Consider the following 22,870-nt stretch of genomic DNA (forward strand, 5'->3'; position numbering starts at 1 on the left):
CGCCGCAGGGGCCGTCGTGTTCGTGGTGCTGTGATTTCCACTGGCCCTGGAATAATTCCCAGTGTTCAGAGGCCACGTACCCTGAACCCAAAAAATTCAGAGAAAATAGTTGACTGGCTTACACAGGACACCCAATCTTCAACAGCTTCCGCTAAGAACCTTGACGCACCAGCCTCCTTCTTCTCAGCTTTGGTCACCAGCTCTCAAATTACCACTCTCCCGCCCGCCGCCACCACCACCACTACCACCACAGCCACCACAGCCGCTTCACTTGATCCCTCAGAGGAGTTATTTACACATCAGTTGGATGAAATTAGTGATGCGCAACCATTATTGCCAGAGGATGGAGATAACAGGGATATGTCTCAGTCAGGCAGCATTACACACATGGACGTACAGTGTGATAATGATGATGATGATGTTGTACCCGCTGCTGCTTCCTTTGCTGAGGTGTCAGATACAGGTGAAGTGGTTGATGATGACGATGTGTCCGTGGATGCCACGTGGGTGCCTGCTCGAAGAGAAGAAGAGGGGGAAAGTTCAGAAGGGGAGACAGAGAGTCGGAGGAGACGAGTTGGAAGCAGGGGGAGGTCATAGCAAGGAGCTATTGGCACAGTCAGACAGCATGTATCGGCACCCGGGGTCAGCCAGACAGCACGCCAATCAACACATGCTGTTGCCACCACCAGAATGCCGTCATTGCAAAGCTCAGCAGTGTGGCATTTTTTTTGTGTGTCTGCCTCTGACAACAGCGATGCCATTTGCAACCTGTGGCAAAAGAAACTGAGTCGTGGGAAATCCAACACCCACCTAGGTAAAACTGCTTTGCGAAGGCACATGATCGCACATCACAAACGTCTATGGGATCAACACATGATGACGAGTAGCAGCAGCACACAAGCTCAAAGCCACCATCCTCCTCCTGGTCCAGCATCTTCAGCCAAGTCAACCACTGCTGTCCTCCTTGCCCCCTCTCAACCACCCTCCACTCCGCCTCTCACCTTCAGCAGTTCCATCTCATCTGCCCACAGTCAGGTGTCTGTAAAGGAAATGTTTGACCGTAGGAAGCCAATGTCACAGAGTCACCCCCTTGCCCGGCGTCTGACAGCTGGCTTGACGGAACTCTTAGCCCGCCAGCTTTTACCATACCAGCTGGTGGAGTCTGAGGCCTTCAAAAAATTTGTCGCTATTGGGACACCACAGTGGAAGGTACCCGGACAAATAAAAAAAAAAAAAAAAAAGGCAATCCCAAACCTCTACTCAGTAATTGAAAAGGAAGTCATGGCATCTTTGGCATACAGTGTTGGGGCAAGGGTCCATCTGACCACTGATACTTGGTCTGCAAAGCACGGTCAGGGCAGGTATATCACCTACACTGCGCATTGGGTCAACCTGCTGACGGCTGACAAGCATGGAATGCGTGGCTCTGCAGCGGAGTTGGTGACACCGCCACGACTTGCAGGCAGGCCTACTGCCACCTCCTCTACTCCTCCTACTCCATCCTCTTCCATAACCTCCTCGGCTGAGTCCTCTTCTGCTGCGGTGTCTGGCTGCACATCAACAGAATCCCCCCAGCTCCCCAGGGGCTATTCCACATCCTGGATACGACAGTGTCACGCTGTCTTGCGGTTGACTTGCCTCAAAGCAGAGAGCCACACCGGACCAGCACTCCTGTCCGCCCTGAACGCACAGGTGGATCAGTGGCTGACCCCGCACCAACTGGAGATCGGCAAAGTGGTGTGTGACAATGGAAGCAATTTGTTGGCGGCATTGAATTACGGCAAGTTGTCACATGTGCCGTGCATGGCACATGTGTTGAATCTCATCGTACAACGCTTTGTGTCTAAGTACCCAGGCTTACAGGACGTCCTCAAGCAGACGAGGAAGGTGTGTGGCCATTTCAGGCGTTCCTACACGGCCATGGCGCACTTTTCAGACATTCAGCGCCGAAACAACATGCCAGTGAGGCGCTTGATTTGCGACAGCCCGACAAGTTGGAATTCAACACTCCTAATGTTTGACCGCCTGCTCCAACAAGAAAAAGCCGTCAACGAGTATTTGTATGACCGGGGTGCTAGGACAGCCTCTGCCGAGCTGGGAATTTTTTTGCCACGTTACTGGATGCTCATGCGCAATGCCTGTAGGGTCATGCGTCCTTTTGAGGAGGTGACAAACCTAGTCAGTCGCACCAAAGGCACCATCAGCGACCTCATCCCATTTGTTTTCTTCCTGGAGCGTGCCCTGTGAAGAGTGCTGGATCAGGCTGTAGATGAGCGTGAAGAGGAAGAGTTGTGGTCACCATCACCACCAGAAACAGCCTTGTCATCATCGCTTGCCGGACCTGCGGCAACGCTGCAAGAGGAGTATGAGGAAGAGGAGTCAGAGGAGGAATGTGGCTTTGAGGAGGAGGAAGACCAACCACAGCAGGCATCCCAGTGTGCTCGTTGTTGTCACCTATCTGGGACCCGTGGTGTTGTACGTGGCTGGGGTGAAGAACAGACCGTCAATGACATCAGTGAGGACGAGGAACGGGAAATGAGTTGCTCGGCATCCAACCTTGTGCAAATGGGGTCTTTCATGCTGTCATGTCTGTTAAGGGACCCTCATATAAAAAGGATGAAGGAGAATGACCTGTACTGGGTGGCCACGCTACTAGACCCTTGGTATAAGCAGAAAGTGGCGGAAATGTTACCAACTTACCGAAAGTCAGAAAGGATGCAGCAGTTCAAAACAAAACTAAAAAATATGCTTTACACAGCTTATAAGGGGGATGTCACAGCACAACGGGAATCTAACAGGGGAAGAGGTGAAAGTAATCCTCCTCCTACCACGACCACGGCGGCAAGGACAGGACGCTTTACAGATGTGTTGTTGATGGAGGACATGCAGAGCTTTTTCAGTCCTACACATCACCACAGCCCTTCGGGATCCAGCCTTAGAGAACGACTCGACTGACAGGTAGCAGACTCCCTCGCCTTAACTGCAGATATCGACACTCTGAGGAGCGATGAACCCCTTGACTACTGGGTGTGCAGGCTTGACCTGTGGCCTGAGCTATCCCAGTTTGCGATAGAAATTCTGGCCTGCCCCGCTTCAAGTGTCCTGTCAGAAAGGACCTTCAGTGCAGCAGGAGGCATTGTCACTGACAAAAGAAGTCGCCTCGGTCAAAAAAGTGTTGATTACCTCACCTTCATTAAGATGAATGAGGCATGGATCCCGAAGGGACTGACAGTGGGGGATACGTTTGACTAACAAAAGGCCTGATGACATGCCTTGGCCTCAAAATGGTCCCCACGCTGCTGTATTTAATGTCTGCATACCGGATGACTTTCGTGAATTCTCCGCCACCAACTAGGGTTCAAGCCGCAATGTTTTAGTCACCTTTCTGCCTTGAAAACATACATTTTTCCGGCCGCTGCTACAACAGCGACTGCAACAATAACATTATTTTTCAGGCATGTGTACATGCCTAATTTTTCTGGCCTCTGGTGCTGCACTGTGGCTGCAAAAATAAAACCAAAAAAAAAAAGGCACATACAAGTGTCAATTCCCCTTCGTGATCGTTACCTTGTTGTGGTGAAGGGGCTTGCGTATCACAATGAAGCGATCATCACCTCTGAGTGTGTTGGCAATATTGCCACACCCCAGATAAGGTCGTTGCTTCATTATGATCAGACCAAAAGCGATCGGCTGGATAATTTTTCATAGAAAAAACTTACATTTATTATTTTTTTTTTTAATTGTATGGGTGGGTTTTTAATACATAAAATAAAAAATCATAATAAAGTCTCTTAATAGTTTATTAGAAATAATGCAGACAATTTAAAAAATCCCCATCAATTCCAATACAAAGCAAGTACAAAGCTCAGAACGAAATTATTCCAGGATGTCATAATGGTTCGTTAATTCGACAATGGTTATTAATCAATTCGACACACATCCCCGGATAGGGGACGTAACAGGGATTAAACTGATAGGAACAGTACTAGTTAAGGCTGCGTTCACACGGGCGAGAGTTCCGCGCGGGTGCAATGGGGTAGGTGAACGCATTGCACCCGCACTGAATCCGGACCCATTCATTTCTATGGGGCTGTTCAGATGAGCGATGATTATCACTTGTGCGTTGCGTGAAAATCTCAGCATGCTCTATATTCAGCGTTTTTCACGCAACGCAGGCCCCATAGAAGTGAATGGGGTTGTGTGAAAATCGCAAGCATCCGCAAGCAAGTGCGGATGCGGTGCGATTTTCACGCATGGTTGCTAGGTGACAGTCTATTCACTGTATTATTTTCCCTTATAACATGGTTATAAGGGAAAATAATAGCATTCTGAATACAGAATGCTTAGTAAAATAGCGCTGGAGGGGTTAAAAAAAAAATAAACAAATTAACTCACCTTCCTAAAGGACTCAAGGTCCTTTAGCTGACAGCTCATCAGAAGAGACTGGGAACTACGCGATCAAGAGGAGAAGGTGAGTTAATTTGTTTATTTTTTTTAACCCCTCCAGCGCTATTTTACTAGTTCCCAGTCTCTTCTGATGAGCTGTCGGCTAAAGGACCTTTGGTGACGTCAGATCACATGCTCCAATCACATGGTACATCACCACGGTGATGGACCATGTGATTGGAGCATGTGATCTGACGTCACCAAAGGTCCTTTAGCCGACAGCTCATCAGAAGAGACTGGGAACTACGCGATCAAGAGGAGAAGGTGAGTTAATTTTATTTTATTTTTTTAACCCTCAATTGATCACCTACTATGCATTCTGTATTCAGAATGCTATTATTTTCCCTTATAACCATGTTATAAGGGAAAATAATACAATCTACAGAGAACCGATCCCAAGCCCGAACTTCTGTGAAGAAGTTTGGGTCTGGGTACCACAGTCGGTTTTTTATCAAGCGCGTGCAAAAAACATTGCACCCGCGCGATAAAAACTGAACATCGGAACGCAATCGCAGTCAAAACTGACTGCAATTGCATTCCTACTCGCGCGGGTTTGCCGCAACACACCGGGACGCATCCGGACACGCTCGTGTGAACCCAGCCTAAGACACCACTCATATAGGGTGTCACAGCACATTGCTCCGTGCACGCGCAGTGCCCTAACTTGGGAGTAAGAGGACCGACCAAGCTGCTTTTTCCATCTCCCGGTTCCTAAAATCAATTCAGTTTGGTGTATCAGAGTTTGGTCTGTCACTGTGAAGGCAGTCGGAGGTACCCAGCCTAAATTTTTTTTCACAAAAGGCAATCCCACCCTGATATGGGACGTAACAGGGATTAAACTGATGAGAAGAGAGAACTACAGAAAATAGCACTCATATCGGGTGGGACAGTAAATTGCACGGCGCAGACGCAGTGACCGTGGCGTAAATTCAAACAAAGGGGAGGGAGCCAGCGTTTTTTTAACCATCTCCCCGTTCGAAAAATCTATTTAATAAATGGACCCCAGATTGGGGACGTAACAGGGATTAAACTGATGAGAAGAGAGAACTACAGAAAATACCACTCATATCGGGTGGGACAGTAAATTGCACGGCACAGACGCAGTGACCGTGGATTCAAACAAAGGGGAGGGAGCCAGCTTTTTTTAACCATCTCCCCGTTCGAAAAATCAATTCAATTCACCTTTCCGGGACCCTTGGTGTTGTACGTGGCTGGGTGGAGGAAGAAACCTTCAATGACATCAACGGGACATGGCTAGCTTGGTATCCAACCTTGTACAAATGGGGAGTTTGCGGTTGGGCAAATGGACTGTTTGCGGTGCATTAAAAGGGGAGTTTGGTCTGTCAATGTCTGTGAAGCGGGCGTAACCCTTACACTACCTGATCGATACAACATCATACCTGATCGTATACACACACTGGATGTTTTAAACCACGTTGTTCAAAAAAAATTTGGATTGTTAGGTGATTTATGCCCTTTATGGATTAAAATCCAACTGTGCGTCAACTATGTAATTTTCCATGGGAGTTTTGCCATGGATCCCCCTCCGGTATGCCACAGTCCAGGTGTTAGTCCCCTTGAAACAATTTTTCCATCACTACTGTGGCTTGAAAGAGTCACTGTGGGTTTTAAAATTCGCCTGCCTATTGAAGTCTATGGCGGTTAGCCCGATTCGCCCGTTCGCGAAAATTTGCAGAAATTTGCGTTCGCCGTTCGCGAACGGAAAATTTTATGTTCGCTACATCTCTATCTCCAGGGTGAAAATCTTTGCTCAAGAGGTGCCAGTAGGATAGACACACATCCTTGGTTTTTTAGAAGGATTTCGGGACATACCGCTCGCCCGACCCCTACAGAAGCTGCAAGATGTCAGTGAGTAGTAAGTTGGTGACAGGACTGGTCGATGGTACATGATCTCTGAACAGGTCCAGATCAGGGATCCTGGAAATTGTCAGATCCTTCTACTCGTGCCTCTTGGGGAAAGAGGGATCTGGATTGGGACAGGATGTCGGCTTTCCTGGCTGAAATCACCCCTGAGTCAGGAGCTCACCTCTCTTTTGATGTTTTGGTGGAAGTGATCAGGAAGGAGGAAGTAATCCTGGCGATGGAAGGGTTAGCTCTGAAGTTGCCAGGCCCGGATGGCTTAATATCAGAGTTTTATAAGACCTTTAAGGACTCTTTAAGTCTCCTCTTGACTGAGGTTTTTAATGAGTGTCTATCCTCAGGCACTCTGCCAAAGTCAATGAGGAGGTCAGCCCTGATCCTTCTATGAAAGGGTAAAGATCCGAGCCGTATTGAGAACTGGCGACCCATAGTACTTCTCAATATGGACAGGAAGATTTTGGCCAAGATACTGTTCAACAGGTTGGTGAAGTTTGCACCACAACTCCTTTTGGTGGCCCAGCATTGCCCGGTTCCAGGCCGCAGGTCTTTTAGTGCTGTGCTCAGAGGCAGTGGAGCAGAGTAGAGCAGGCCACTGGAAGTGGTACATGCTGTCCTTAGACCAAGCAAAGGCGTTTGATCGGGTGAACCACGAGTACCTCTGGTCAGGCCTTCTGAAGTATGGCCTGCCGGGGGGTTTGTCGATTGGTTAAAGATCTTGTATGCTGGGGCGGAGAGTTTCCCGCTTGTGAACGGTTGGTCTGGCTGCTCTATTGAGGTTGGGTCTGACGTTCGTCAGGGTTGTCCTTTGAGCCCGCTTTCATACGTGTTCGGGATTTATCTCTTTCTTAAGAGGATTGGTCGCAGTCCATTGGCGTGAGTCGGGATGGATCCGACAGCATCAGAAGCCACTCTGAGGGCAGTAGCATACGCTGATGATGTCACTGTTTTTGTGTCCTCGAGAGGGGAGGCAGAATACATGATGTCTGAGGTGGACCGCTACTCGGAGGCATCCGGGTCCATGATCAATTGGGATAAGTGTGAGTCTCTGGCTGGGAGGGGGTGATCCAGTTTTCGATCTCCCGGACACCCTTCCAGGGCCCCAGTCGTTAGCCAAAGTCCTGGGCATCCATTTCGGCCATGGGGATTATCCCACCCAAAATTGGGATGACAGGCTTAAGATCGCCACTCAGAAGGTTGACCAGTGGAAGGGTTGGTCTATGACCCTCAGGGAAAGGGTGAATCTGATCAAGACTTACCTTCTCCCTTTGCTGATCTATTTGTGCAGTGTGTGTATCTTGCCAGAGCCTCTCTGGACTCAGGTTTATAGTCTGTTCTTCCAGCTCTTATGGGGGAATAGACTGAACCTGATCAAGAGGGAGGTGACTTACCGCACGAGGAGACTAGGGGAGTTGTCTATGGTCAACCCCGTGGTGTTTCTTGTAAACACCTTTGTTAAATTGAATTTGGCAAAACCTCTGGTTGGAGAGGGCTCCTCCGTGGGTAGTCTCCTGCAGGGGGTGGTTTCGGCCTTTCTTCCAGGAATGGGAGACAGGAGGGCAGGACTTGCGTACGCCTCACGGATATCTTCCGGCTTATGTCACTCCGATTCTGAAGGTGATCCGCCGGTGGGGTTTGGAAGTGAGGGAAATCAGGACTCTGTCAAGCAGGTCCCTTGACGAGAGGGTCTTGTTGTCCCACTTTCAAAAGCCCCTGGCCCTCAAGGATTGCCCAAGTGGGATCTAGACAAGGGGTTACAGTTGCTAAATTCAGCAAGGATCCCCTTGAAGTTTTGGGACTTGGCTTGGCTTTCACGGGAGGCTGTATGTAAAGGACAACTTGAAGTACAGGAACTCTGATGAAAGGGGATGTCCCCGGGAGGAGTGTGGCTCCATACTGGAAAGTATGGAGCACTTCCTGCTTCATTGTCCCTTTAATACAGAGGTGTACAAAAGGGTGGGAGCTTCCATTGGCTGGCCTAGGCTAGCCAGCCTCTCCTATGCGGAATGGGCCTATGGAGTGTTCAGAGACCTGGGGAGGAGGGACCCGTGCACAGTTTTTCTAGTCAGTAAAGTGGTTAGGTTCTACAAGTGGAATGCACGGTGCTTAGTTTCTATGCAGCAGAAAGTCCTCCCGGTGGACGAGGTTTGTAGGAACATCCTAGGTGACCTGGTTAAGGTGCGTTCTCTTGAGTATGAGAGACTGGGTACCAGTAGGGCCTCTCTCCTCAGGAGAGGCTTTGCTTTTGACATACCGTAAGTCTACTCATACTGTTCCTGGTGGTGGGCTGATGCTTTCACCTTAGATTTTTGTTTTGTAATGAATTGAGATTTTTTTTTAAAAGAGGCTTGCAAAGACTGAACTTGGGCCTTTGGGAGTTTGTACAGTTAAGTAATTGTAGCTATGCTAGTTAGTTGCTATGTTTGTTAGAGGAGGGAGAGTTGGGGTTAGTTAGGTTGGGTGGGCGAGGGAAGGGGGGTGTTTTCTTGTGTTTTTGTGTGGGGAGGCCTGCATCTAGCCCTGGACTATGCGGACATGAGAGGACATGGGGTGAGGGGCTAGATGTGGGTGGTGGAGGTAAGGCTGGCCTCGGACTATGCAGACATGATAGAGACATGAGGCGGAGGTCAGCCCTAGGTGTTGGGTGACGGGTAAGAAAGTGTGGGTAGGGTTAGAATAGGTTAGGTTAAGTTATGTTTGGTGATCTTTCCATAAATAGGTGGCAGGGAAATTTTTTAAATAAAATTTGGCAAAGTCGCCTTGTTATTCTTTTCTTTGGCAAAGGTCACCCTTTATTTATTTATTTATTTATTTATGTTTGTTTTATTCAGTTATTTTCAGTTCATATAATTTGTTATGTATATTGTTTATGACGAAATTAGTCTTATTTTTGTTTGGGTTTTACAGTCGGACGGCCAGGTAAGTTTTAGTTTGGGGGTTTATAGTTATGCGGTTATAAGTTTAATTATTAGGTTTTGTATGTTATTAAGGTATGAAAGGGGGTATGAATGTAGCTGGGCCAGTGGGGACATTGTTGTATAAATATTGTTTTATCTTCTGTAAAGTTTTGTATTTTCATAATAAGAGTTACATCACATTCTGGGGAATCAGACCTCAGGGTGTCAGCGTCCACGTACTTAGACACAAGCCGCCCAGATCCGTCCCCAGCAAACCACTAGCGGGGATATTTGCGGATACCCCCTCCTCCCTTACTCCTCAACTGGCGCCCCAGTCCAAATAGACCTTGGCGACAGGCAGCGCCAGTTCTACTCCTCCAATCCCGGAGATAGTAAGGGATCTCCCGGGCAGTAAATCATGGGGTGCCACCAGTTCAGGCCGTACCAGTGTTATCTCAGTGCCGGTGTCTCTCAGTCCCATGGCCACGGCTTCTTACACAGGTGGCACAGTCGGGGTTCCCCCCTGATGTGGAAAGTGTAGCGGGGCTGGTGCCCACTTGGGCCTAGGGGCAGGGGTAGCAGCGTGCGTCTTACCCTCTCTCTAGCCGACAGGTTTCCGGGCCTCTGAAGTCCTGTTGTTGGTGTATTCATCGGCTAAGGCTGCTGTTGCTGCTGGACGGTGGTGAGCTCCAATCCGGTGGTGGTCCATTGTTCAAACGCTCTTAGCAAGGCCCGCATGTGATCGACCCAGCTCCGGGTAGAACCTTGCTGCAAATTCCTGAGCTTTTGCCGGTACGATTCAGGGGTTAAGTTATACTGCCTGACCAGAGCCTGTTTGATGTCCTCATAGCTCAGGATGGTCTCTCGCTGGGCAGGTACCCAAAGATTTCAAGGGCTTTTGCCCTGAGCCGTGGCATCTGACCCACTGGTCCTCTGGCAGCTGGTACTGATGGCAGGCTGTCTCAAATGCCAACAAAAATGTGTCCAGGTCACCATCCTTGTCCAGTAGGAAAAAGTCCTCTGCCCGCAGTTTGGGAATCCGGACCTCTGGAAACTCACATCGGGCTGTGGAGGGCTGCTGGAATTGGAGCTTCAGCTGCAGCATTTGTAGCTGGTGCTCACGCTCGGCCTGTGCTTACTCGCGACGCTCAGCAGCCTGAGTCTCTGGCCTAGCCTGGAGACGGTCCATGGCAGCTTGTAGGAGAGCAGCTGAGCCAGCTTGGCTGGGGGGATGGGCAGGTGGAGTAAGGCCCACGGCGGACCTCACCTCCGGCAACCAGCTCCTTGGGGAGCTTTGGCTGTTCTCCCCCTCGCCTTCCTCCTCCTCTCCGCCCCCATCTGGACTGCATCCTCCCCGCCACCATTCAAAGCATCGGCCATCTCCTTAGCTTTTCTCCTTGTGATACTGGCCGTCATTGCAACCGATGGTCACTGACACAGACTGCAGCCTAGTGCCCACACACCTTATTGTATTTGCACTCAGACTGTCTAGTGTTGAGCTGATGTTAAGACTCCAGCAGGAAAAGCTACTGCTGGTCGTCTTTAGTGTCTGGGAGTATGGGTCTCACACTCACACACACTAGTATCTCGATCCCACTTTGCTGCCACCGATATGTGATGAATACCACACCTCGTGTCCGCTTGACGTCAACTACGTAGAGCTCACAAGACGCGGTATGGTCCCTGGTTAACAAGACGTGATGTTACGCCCTCCTGGAGGAGAATGTAAGATCAGCATGGTACAGTTTACCCACACACCTCCTGTCCACGCGGGCACAGAGAGGCAACAAGCTGAGAGAGCCTTTTCAATGCTGCAGTGAAAACAGCGCTGTCTCAGCCCGGGAAATCTGCCACCAGCTCCTCGTTTGATGTAAGCCCGGTCTGCTAACGGGATTATATAGGGTGAGAAACCACCCCTTTAATAGTGACCTCCACAATGTTCGCCCCTTTAACAGTGACCTCCACAATGATTTCCCCTTTAACAGTGACTGCCCCTTTAACAGTGACCTCCACAGTGCCCGCCCCTTTAACAGTGACCTCCTGTCACGCCCATGGTTATGGTCGTGACACCTTGGGAGCCGCATGCAGTTGCTCGCGGTCTGTGTGTTTTGTCAACCGCAGCTAGGGGCTGTTGGTAGTTTGCCTCAAGTGAGGTTGCCGCAGACAACAGGTATGCGTGCGGTTGCCTCTGGCTATGTGTGTGTGTTTGTGTGCACTTTCCCTGTCTAGTGTGCACTGTGACATTTTCCCTTCACTGGTGGCTGCCCGTGGCAACGTGTGGTGTTGTACATGTGGTGGCAGTGTCTCGGCCTTCTGGCTGTTTCCCAGGACATGGTTGCCACGCATGTCGTTGCCTGCGGTAACAGCTGCAGTGTGATGTTTGTTTGGACACTTCCCCTTTAAGTGGCAGTCGTGACACCTCCACATTGCCCGTCCTTTTAATAGTGCCCGCCCCTTTAACAGTGACCTCCACAGTACCTGCCACTTTAACAGTGACCACCCCTTTAACAATGACCTCCACAGTGCCCGCCCCTTTAACAGTGACTTCCACAGTGCCCGCCCCTTTAACAGTTCCCTCCACAGTGCCCGCCCCTTTAACATTGACCACCCCTTTAACAATGACCTCCACAGTGCCCGCCCCTTTAACATTGGCCGCCCCTTAAACAGTGACCTTCACAGTGCTCGCTTCTTTAACAGTGACTTCCACAGTGCCCGCCCCTTTAACAGTGATCTCCGTAGTGCCTGGCTCTTTAACAGTGACATCCACAGTGACATCCCTTTTAACAGTGAACTCCACCTCCACATTGCCCGTCCCTTTAATAGTGCCCGTCCCTTTAACAGTGACCTTCACAGTGCCCACCCCTTTAACAGTGACCTACACAGAGCCTGCCCCTTTAACAGTGAACTCCATAGCGCCCGTCCGTTTAATAGTGGCCCTAGCCCCCCATGCATGTAGCAGTGTAGTTGTGCCGTCATACGTCATATGACTGAATATTTAAGGACCTGCGAACTGCTAAAACCTGTGATCAGTTATTATGGCAACCTGGAGTAGGACCTGCAAGCTTCTATTGGCTAATAAGGGACACGTGACGTGTAAATGGCTGTTTGGATTTAAGTGAAAGGCTTGCTAGCTACTATTGGCTAAATCAGGTCATTTTTTGGGAATATCTCAGGAACGGTAAGTCCTAGAGAGTTGAGAGCTGAGATTTTCCCGGACACTTCATGTACCTGTGTGCCACATTTGGTGAAAATCGGTCCAGTCGTTTGGTCGCGCATTAAAGAGGACCTTTCACCTGTATAAACTATGTTAACTGAGTATGCTGCCATATAGAGCGGCGCCCGGGGATCTCACTGCACTTACTATTATCCCCGGGCGCCGCTCCGTTCTCCCGTTATAGGCTCCGGTACCTTTGCTTTTTAAGTTATAGAAGGCGGGTCTTCCCTTGTCCTGTGGGCGTCTCCTTCTCCTAGGCTGCAGCGCTGGCCAATCGCAGCGCACAGCTCACAGCCTGGGAGGTTTTTTTCACCCAGGCTGTGAGCTGTGCGCTGCGATTGGCCAGCGCTGCAGCCTAGGAGAAGGAGACGCCCACAGAACAAGGGCAGACACCGCCTACTATAACTTACAGAGCAAAGGTACCGGAGGGCATAACGGGAGAACGGAGCGGCGCCCGGGGATAATAGTAAGTGCAGTGAGATCCCCGGGCGCCGCTCTATATGGCAGCATACTCGGTTAACATCGTTTATACAGGTGAAAGGTCCTCTTTAAGAACGTCCAGCCAGACAGACGGAAACTCATTTATATGCACATAATCATATTTATCAATTTTTTTTATATGTACAATCTACATTTTATTTATTTATTAAAAATCATGTACTAATGATATTGTGAATTATTGTTTATGATATATTGTGTATGGTCATTTTTACTTGTTTTTTATGCACAGTTTTAGTCAGAGGTTAATTAAGGTATGCACACTGCCCACACATTGTTCTATTCCTGCTTGCCTGCTATACTTCAGTAATGCTTATTATTGCTATTCACTATTCTATTTATTATACAATAAAATAGGCTTTTGAATCTTTGTATTACATGTTATTGTATTATATGGATGTTGTTTTGCATTTATTAAGATTTCCTCTAGCTATTAATTTACTTTAAATAATGATGTATTTTGCATTCTTCCTTTATTGCATTTCCATGTATTAATTTTCTACAGGTAGATACGCATTTTTCCTTTCCTTATAAGTATATGCAGTTTTTCCTCTTGTTACATTATTTGAAGGTCATTGCAGCTTGAGCAGACATTCCAATGTCAATTGCACTGATTATACTGTCAGTTTCAAATTATGTGTTCTGAATTTCAATTGATGTTTTCCGAAGTCATGAGACAGTTGTATATACAGGGAGATTTTATTATTATGTACTAAACGGTATTTAGGAAGCATAAAACTGCAATACAAAGATGGACAGATCTTGCTTGCTATTATTACTGGTTGTTATCCAACATACAGTAGAAAGGTTGGAATTTCACATTCATGGTTTCTGATACAGTTTTTGAAGTCAAAACCAAGTGTGGATTATAATGGGTGAATACGTGGAAAAGGCAGATACTACTTCACCTGTTTTTTTAATCCACTCCTGGTTTTGGCTTCAAAAACTGCAGCAGAAAACCTGGCTGTGTAAATCCGGCCTGTATGCCATGCTTGATAAAGCCGATTAATATTACACCTTAAGAATTTTTACCTTAGAAAGAATTCAAGTCAACCTCTCATGAAATCAAATTTTTATCAATCACCAAAAGTGACATACAAAGTGCAATGGAGCATACCACAATTTTTCTTCAGATACCGTAGATGCCTACAAAAAGAAGAAAAGGTTTGCAGGCCCCTGCATGAATTATGTAGGGGGGCCTAATGGTAGCAGCTCGTGTACACTAGTAGCTCACCCAGCAGCAGGTAATACTAGACATGGAAAGTCGGCAAGACAGTCACGACTGTTCAAGGACACAGGCCTTTACTGGTACAAAAAGCATGGTTAAAAGCATGGTACTATTATTTCACCTTACAAGTTGAAGGCGCTGTTTATAGACACAACATAGCAGCTTTCCAGTAACTCATTTTCCAGACTAGTGAACTGCTGGTACTGCTGAATACATGCCAATTCAAGTGGGACCAGCAGCATTGGCTGTGTATTGTCCCTTTCTCTGGTCTGCTAGCTCTGTCTTCTGCACCTTTCTCCCAGGTGTCACTTTTCATGACCTCTTCACTTGGCCTATTTGTCACTCCCTCAGCTAACTCACTTCAGGATTGTGGTGCCATCCTCCATGCAGGCTGCAATTAGGGAATCACATGGCACTTTATCAACCAGCCATTAGGAGTCCCCCTCCCACCAATTACAGATAAATTGCTTGTTGAAAACTGCCATTCTTTATCACCATTACTTGACACTGGCACACAATCATGAAAAATTGTTGAAAATGCACAAAGTTCACATTTCCCCATATGGGTCCACCCTAGAAGGAAGGAATGTTCAATACAGCATATCAATATAAATTCGAAGAGACAACTAGAGATGAGCGAATCGAACCTGACGAAGTGGAATTTGATCCGTATTTCAGGAATTATTCGAAATTTACTCACGTTTCGTGGAAACAAATCAAATTTTTTCCTAACATGGCTGCTGCTAGGACATGGAGCAAGGAACTCTGGGAATGAGGGATCACCCACAATGCCATGCATGCAGCCAATCAGCAGCCAGCCAGCCCTGTGATGTCACAGACCTATAAATACCCTCAGCCATCTTGGATTCAGCCATTTTCCAGTGTACTTCCTGCAGGCAGAGACTTAAGCAGGTGCTAGGGACAGTGCTAGGAAAGACTTGAAAACTTATATTTTGCTCAATAGAAGTTCAGGGAAAGAGCATTAGAAGTGTAGGGAAAGGATAGGGAGAAATTATTCCACAGTATTGAAGCAGAACAGGGTGTGTTTACAGCCTGGGTAACAGGAACAATCCTCTTACACCTTGCTGCACTGACTGCGGATGCAAATTTCCTTGTACTGCTGCTCATTTCAGGTTTGCAATACCTCTGTCCAGCAAACCGTTCTTGTTATTGGGTCTATATTCTAAAGTCTTTTTTTTGTCGTGTATTAGTGGGGGGAGAAAAGGGGCTCATTAGCCGTTGTGTGGTGAAGTGAGAAAATGAAAGCCCTTTTTGGCGTGTATTAGTGTGGGGAAAAAGGGGGCTTATTAGCCATTGTGTGGGGAAGTGTGAAAATTACAGCCCATTTTGGCGTGTATTAGTGGCAAATTTTTTTTTTATATTTGCCGTTTCCGGACGCAGTTATATGTTCTAAAGCCTTTTTTGGGGGGGCGTGTGTTGGTGGGGAAAAATAAAAATGGCTTATTAGCCATTGTGTGGTGAAGTGAGAAAATTAAAAAAGACCTTTTTGGTGCGTATTAGTAGCAAAAAAAAAAAATATTTTCCGTACACGGCCGCAGTTATATGATCTAAAGCCTTTTTTGGGCGTGTATTAGTGGAGAAAAATAATAAGGGCTTATTAGCTGTTGTGTGGTGAAGTGAGAAAATGAAATACCTTTTTGGTGTGTATTAGTGGGGGAAAAAGAGGGGCTTATTAGCCGTTGTGTGTTGAAGTGAGAAAATTACAGCCTTTTTTGGTATTAGTGGTAAAAAAAAAAATTATATGCCATTCACGGCAGCAGTTTTATGTTCTAAAGTCTTTTTTTGGCGTGTGTTAGTGGGGAAAAAGAAAAAGGACTTATTAGACGTTTGTGTGTTGAAGTGATAAAATTACAAGCCCTTTTTGGTGTGTACTAGTGGAAGAAAAATGTTTGGGCCATTCACGGCTGCAGTTATATGTTCGAAAGCCTTTTTGGCGTGTATTAGTGGGGAAAAAGAAAAAAGGCTTATTAGCCGTTGTGTGGTGAAGTGAGAAAATTACAGCCCTTTTTGGCGCGCATTAGTGGCAAAAAAAAGTATTATTTGCTGTTCCCGGCTGCAGTTATATGTTCTAAAGCCTTTTTTTGGCGTGTATTAGTGGGGAAAAATAAAAAGGGCTTATTAACAGTTTTTTAATAAAGTGGGAAAATTAAGGCCCTTTTTGGCGTGTATTAGCAAAAAAAATATTTGTAGAGATGAGCGAATTTCTCAAAAATTCGGTTAGGCCGGGGTCCAATTATTCGAAAAGATTTGATCTGAATTTATTTGTGGCGAATTATGTAAAAAAAAACTGCTATTTCTGGACTGCAGCCTTTATAGGGGTGTAGAACACTGTGCCTTGCAGTAACACGCATAGGGAGTCTGCTGTGGTAGTGAAATAATACTGGGGTCGCTCTTAGAATCACTGCATACTTCACTTATTTGGGCAGTCACGGGGCCAAAACTGACCAAATAATTGAAGTATCAACTCAGCCTTACAGGTTAGCGTCAAGAAGAAGCGCACTTCCACATAGATGTCTACAGAACCTGTTCTATTAAACGCGTATACAAGTAGAGCCCCCCGGACAGAGTGGAGAGGGTGTCAGCAGTAAGTTTATGTTGACATCACAGATTATTTTGCCCTTCCTCTGATCCATCAGAACAATAACCCACAAAAAACGGATCATGTCTGTGGAGCATACGCCTTAACTCGGTCAGCATTTGCGCATTAATCCATCATTACTGCTAATGCCCAAAAAAACGGGAGTAGATCTAAAACAGAGATAACACGTGAGTGGAATATTTGCATGTCTTCTGTATTTTGTACCCACTCCTGCTTTTGACTACCAAATCATAAGCCAATTCTGATGGGACCATACAGGCCTTACAGCTGCTACACAGATAGGATCCGTTGTGCGTGTCATTTTTCCTTCCTTCTGACAGATCGGAAGAAGGGTCAAAAAAATTATGATGTCAGCCAGGCCGAAAGTTAAAATAATGGCCTAGTCATGAAGTGGGGAGGGTGGGAACAGCTTGAGAAGTCCACAGAGTGGCCCTATGACTTAGTGGTGAGGTTGAAGCAGCATGAGGAGACCACAGAGTGGCCCAATGATAGAGTATGGAGGTGGTGACAGCATCTGGAGGCCACAGAGTGGCATGGTGACATAGTGTGGAGATGGCAGCAGAAGCATCAGGAGACCAAAGAGTGGCAAGGTGACATAGTGTGGAGATGGCAGCACATGAAAATTTTCAACTTACTGAAGCTGCTTGATTTAATTGTGAATAGATGGTAAAGGCACACATAAATTTTACCAAAAAAAATTATATTTTGAAATAAAAATTTTCACGACAACATAATTTGGTCCTTACAGCAAAAGGAGCTCTTCAAGCACCCATAAATTTTCACGAAAAAAAAACATGTTTGAAATAATAAATTTCACCACAACGTAATTCGGTCCATGCCGCAAAAATGACTTTACCACATATAACTGCAGCACTGAACGCCAAATAGATTTTAATTTTTCTGCTGATATACGCCACTAAAGGCTTTACTACATATAACTGGAACAGTGAACGTCGAGTATATTTTTCTTTTTCCACGTACAGTATATACGCCACTAAAGGCTTTTCAACAGATAACTGCAGTGCTGAACGCCGAGTATATTTCTCTTTTTCTATTGATATATGCGACTAAAGGTTTAAAAAAAACACTGATGCCTGAGGCTGAGTGATCTGAAGTGAATAGGACGTAGCGGAGGAAGTAGGTCCATGCTTGAAGAGCGAGACACGGTGCTCGTGTGGTTTCTGTGCTGCAGAGAAGTCCTTGTAGTGTCCAGTAAGCAATACCGCAGATAGATGCGGGCTGGTGTGAATTAGTTAGCATTTCTGTCCAGGGTTAGTGCATAGTGTATTCACCTGTATTGGTGCACCGCTCTTATAGTCCTCTGTTCCCGACTTCCAGACAGTTCCCGCCAGCGCAGCTGCAGCACGTGCTGATAATGACATCATCACGTAAGCGCGCAGTGTGTGAAACGTGCTGCCGGGCCCTGCCTTCTTAAAGTAACCATGTCTGAGAAGACCATAACAACCAAAAAGGAGGACTTCTAGACGTCCGTCCTTGTCTTGCGCCAGATGGAGTACCAGGAGTCTAAAAACTGGATTGTCCGGCCTAAAACCATATATCTGGCCATCCTACACATCCATCTGCATAGAAGGCCCTGAGAGCTGTCAGTGTAACTTCTGACAATGCTGAATTTTTCCAAACTTTACTGTTTCATATTAAAAAACTCCTGGAAAACAGCATCCGAATCCTCACAATCACAACATGCTCCATACACAACTTTAAGTGAATTCAGTAGCACCTGATGCTTTCCGAGCCTCGATTCGAAAGGCAACTAGCCAACATCAATCAAAAAGGCATTGATGGATGCATTTTTTTTAAAATAAATCTTTTATTATTTAAAGTTTTTTCAATAATACAGCATGCCTCCAACATAATTCTTGGATCTCTACATAAAATTAATGTATTTGCTGTAAATCGGGAGAGGGGCATAGTTGGAGACATTGACTTCACAAGAGATGCAGAGCAGCAGAGTTCAGCCACTAATTCACAGCAAAAAGGGCTTTACCACATATTACTGCACCGCTGAACGGTAAATATATTTTTCTTTTGCCACTATGACACGGCAAAAAGGGCTTTACCAGATATGACTGCACCACTGAATGGCAAATAGTGAACAAAGTGACAGAGTGTGGAGGTGGCGGCAGCATCATGAGGCCAAAGAGTGGGCCTATGACATAGTGGTGAGGTGGAAGCAGCATGAGCAGATCATAGAGTGGCAAGGTGGCATAGGTTGGAGGTGGCAGCAGCATGTGAAGACCACAGAGTGACCTAGTGACAGAGTAGAGAGGTGGGTGGCACTACCACTACCCGCCGACAAAGTTGAGTGAAAGAAGGAGCACTTGGCATCAGATCTGTGGCATCAGGCGGGTGGCAGCATCAGAATAGTAGCTGAGGCAAGTAGTCAAAAGAAACCGGTCTCTTTTGTGAAAGTGTTGGTCTGGCACCATGGATGATCTAGACTGAAGCATCAGGCATTGGTGGGTGGAAATCCTGGCTGATCCACGCCTGATTGATCTTGATAAAGGTCAGTCTCTCCACATTTTGGGTGGACAGGCGAGTTCTTCTTGGGGTAACTATGGCCCCTGCCGCTCTGATGCCACACTACTTGCCGGGTAGGACAGCTTTTCCAGGGCAAACTCGGCCAGTTGCAGCCACAAATCCAGTTTGGCAGCCCAGTAGTCTAGCGGATCTTAAATGACGGCTGGCAGTGTGCACTCCAAGTATGCCACCACCTGCTGGTTCAGGTTCTGCTCTATGTATACCTGCTGGTGAGTAGTTTCTTCACTATGCGGGTGAAGAAAGCTGCTCATCAGTGACTCTAGACTCAGGCTACTGGCGTTGCTGTCACTTGCAACAAAGTCGAAGATTGAGTCAACCAATCAAGAACAACTGGGTTGCTGGTCAAGACACGACCGCTAGCTGACACTGGGAGCTCAGGCCTCTCAAAGTGACCCCTGCTGTAACTCCCCCTTACTCTGCTGCAACCTGTACCTGCGCCAGAAACATTTAGGCCTCTGCCACTCCCCTGTCCATGGCCTGGCACTTGTCTGCCTGACATACTGTTAGCTGAACTAAATAAATAAAAATGTAATGTAAACACCTCTAAAAGCGCTAAATATATATTTTTTGTAGTGAAATAGACCACTAAACGCTTTTGCCACATATAGCTGCAGAAATGAACTGCGTATATATTTTCTTTTGTACTGAAATACGCCACTAAATGCTTTCACCACATATAGCTGCAGAAATGAACTGCGTATATATTTTTCTTTTTCCACAGATATACGCCACTAAAGGCTTTTCAACATAGCACTTGCACCCCAAGAACAAATTGCTGGAATGACAGAGCTGTATAATGGCTATTTGGATGAGGTTTTTCCTATCACTGTCCCTAGCGCCTTCTGACGTCTCTCCCTACACTAAGATGCTGTAGAATGATTCCTCCCTATCCTTTCCATGCACTATTTTTCCTTTTTTCCTATTGCTGTCCCTAGCACCTTCTCAAGTTTGTCCCTGCACTCAGAACGCTAGAAAATGTTTAACACCGTATTTATAGGGCTGTGACATCACAGGGCTGGCTGGCTGCTGATTGGCTGCATACATGGCATTATGGGTCATCCCGCCTTCCCAGAGTTCCTTGCCCCATGTCCTCACACATGTAGCTGCCATTTTAGGAAAAATTGTGATTCGTTAAAACGAAGCACGAGGAAATTTGCATTCAAATCAAATTTTTACTGAAATTCGGATCGAATTCCACTTCGTCAGCTTCGACTCGCTCATCTCTAATTATATGTCGTTTACGGCCGCAGTTATATGTTCTAAAGCCTTTTTTGGCATCTATTAGTGGGGAAAAAGGGCTTATTAGCGGTTATGTGGTGAAGTGAGAAAATGACATCCCTTTTTGTTGTGTATTAGTGGGGGGGGGGGGAGGGGCTTATTAGTCGTTGTGTGGTGAAGTGAGAACATTACAGCCCTTTTTGGCATATATTAGTGGCAAAAAAAATATTATTTGCCGTTCACGGCCGCAGTTATACGTTCTAAAGCTTTTTTTTGGCGTTGTGTGTGTCAGAGTAGTTCATTTTTCAGGTACAAAGCAATTAAGTCAGCCGACACAGACACAGATACAATGCGGTATCTATGGAGATCTGATAAGACCACCCCAAAATCTTTATTCTTTAACCAGTTGATAATGGGAGTAACTGGGTGTTCCTGGGTGGTTACAATAATTAAAGGGGTTGTCCAGGTTCAGAGCTGAACCCGTACACCCCTCCATTTTCACCCCGGCAGCACCCCTGACATGAGCATCGAAGCAGTTCATGCTCCGATGCTCTCCTTTGCCCTGTGCTAAATTACGCAGGGCAAAGGCATTTTTTGGAGATCCGGTTACATACCTGGGCTCTCCATGGAGCTGCCAGGAACCCCGGTGACGTCACCGGCACTGATTGGCAGGATTTAAAGCCCGCCCCTCAGAGCCGGTGATGTCACCGAACACAGTGTGTTATTGAAAACAAAAGAGCCCGTGCCCTGCGCGATTAGCGCAGGGCAAGGGAGCGCATCGGAGCATGAGATGCTCCGATGCTAGCCTCAGGGGGGTTGTCTGGGTGAAAATAAGGGTATGTCCGGGTCAGCTCTGAACCCGGACAACCCCTTTAATAATCAACGTGGAGCATTATATAATTGCACGTGATAACAGATTGTCAATAATTTGTGCTTTCAGAACTAGGTGAACAGTTATCTGACAGATTCTGGGACATATTTGGACTCGTATATAATAAATAAAAAACATTTACCAGAATTTCTGAGAACCTCCTCCAACCTAGGTCATTGACCCAAATTGGATGAAATACTTATGTCATTGCACAATTACAGATGTGTCAGCACAACTACAGATGGCCTTTAGAATATGTTCTAAGTAGAGATGAGCGAATCGAAGCTGACAAAGTGGAATTTGTTTAGAATTTTCAGGAAAAATTTGTTTCGCAACTAATGCAAATTTCCTTGCGTTTCGTTTTTTCAAAAAATGGCGGCTACACATGTGAGGACTACGGACATGGGGCAAGGAACTCTGGGAAGGCGGGATCACCCAGATTGACATGACTGCATGCAGCCAATCAGCAGCCATCCAGCCCTGTGATGTCACAGCCCTATAAATAAGTGGGCCATCTTAAAGTCAGACATTTTCCAGCATTCAGAGTGCAGGGCCAGACGTGTGAAGGCACTAGGGACCAGGGCCGATCCTAGGGTCACAGGCGCCTGGGTGCAGAAATATTTCTGGCGCCCCCACATGGGCGTGGTTATCTTACTAACTCCTCCCCTTTACAATGTTTCTATGGCAACAACTTCAGCCCCCAACTTCAGCCCCACCAATTTGCTTTGACAATAACTTAGTCAACGGCTTTGACAAGTCAAAATAAATGTCATGTGCCAGTAGCCAGAGCCCCCCCATATCATGTGCCAGTAGCCAGAGCCCCCCATATCATGTGCCAGTAGCCCCCCTTATGTGCCAGTAGCCCCCCTATGTGCCAGTAGCCCCCCTTATCATGTGCCAGTAGACCCCCTTATCATGTGCCAGTAGCCCCCTTATCATGTGCCAGTAGCCCCCCTTATCATGTGCCAGTAGCCCCCCATATCATGTGCCAGTAGCCAGAGCCCCCCCCTTATCATGTGCCAGTAGCCAGAGCCCCCCCCCCCATATCATGTGCCAGTAGCCAGATCCCCCCCATTATCATGTGCCAGTAGCCAGAGTGCCCCCATATCATGTGCCAGTAGCCAGAGTGCCCCCATATCATGTGCCAGTAGCCCCCCATATCATGTGCCAGTAGCCCCCCTTATCATGTGCCAGCCCAGTAGTCCCCCCTTATCATGTGCCAGCCCAGTAGTCCCCCCTTATCATGTGCCAGCCCAGTAGTCCCCCCTTATCATGTGCCAGCCCAGTAGCCCCCCTTATCATGTGCCAGCCCAGCCCAGTAGTCCCCCCTTATGTGCCAGCCCAGTAGCCCCCCTTATGTGCCAGCCCAGTAGCCCCCCTTATCATGTGCCAGCCCAGTAGTCCCCCCTTATCATGTGCCAGCCCAGTAGCCCCCCTTATC

Source organism: Bufo bufo, chromosome 4 (assembly GCF_905171765.1).
Source record: "Bufo bufo chromosome 4, aBufBuf1.1, whole genome shotgun sequence".
NCBI lineage: Eukaryota > Metazoa > Chordata > Amphibia > Anura > Bufonidae > Bufo > Bufo bufo.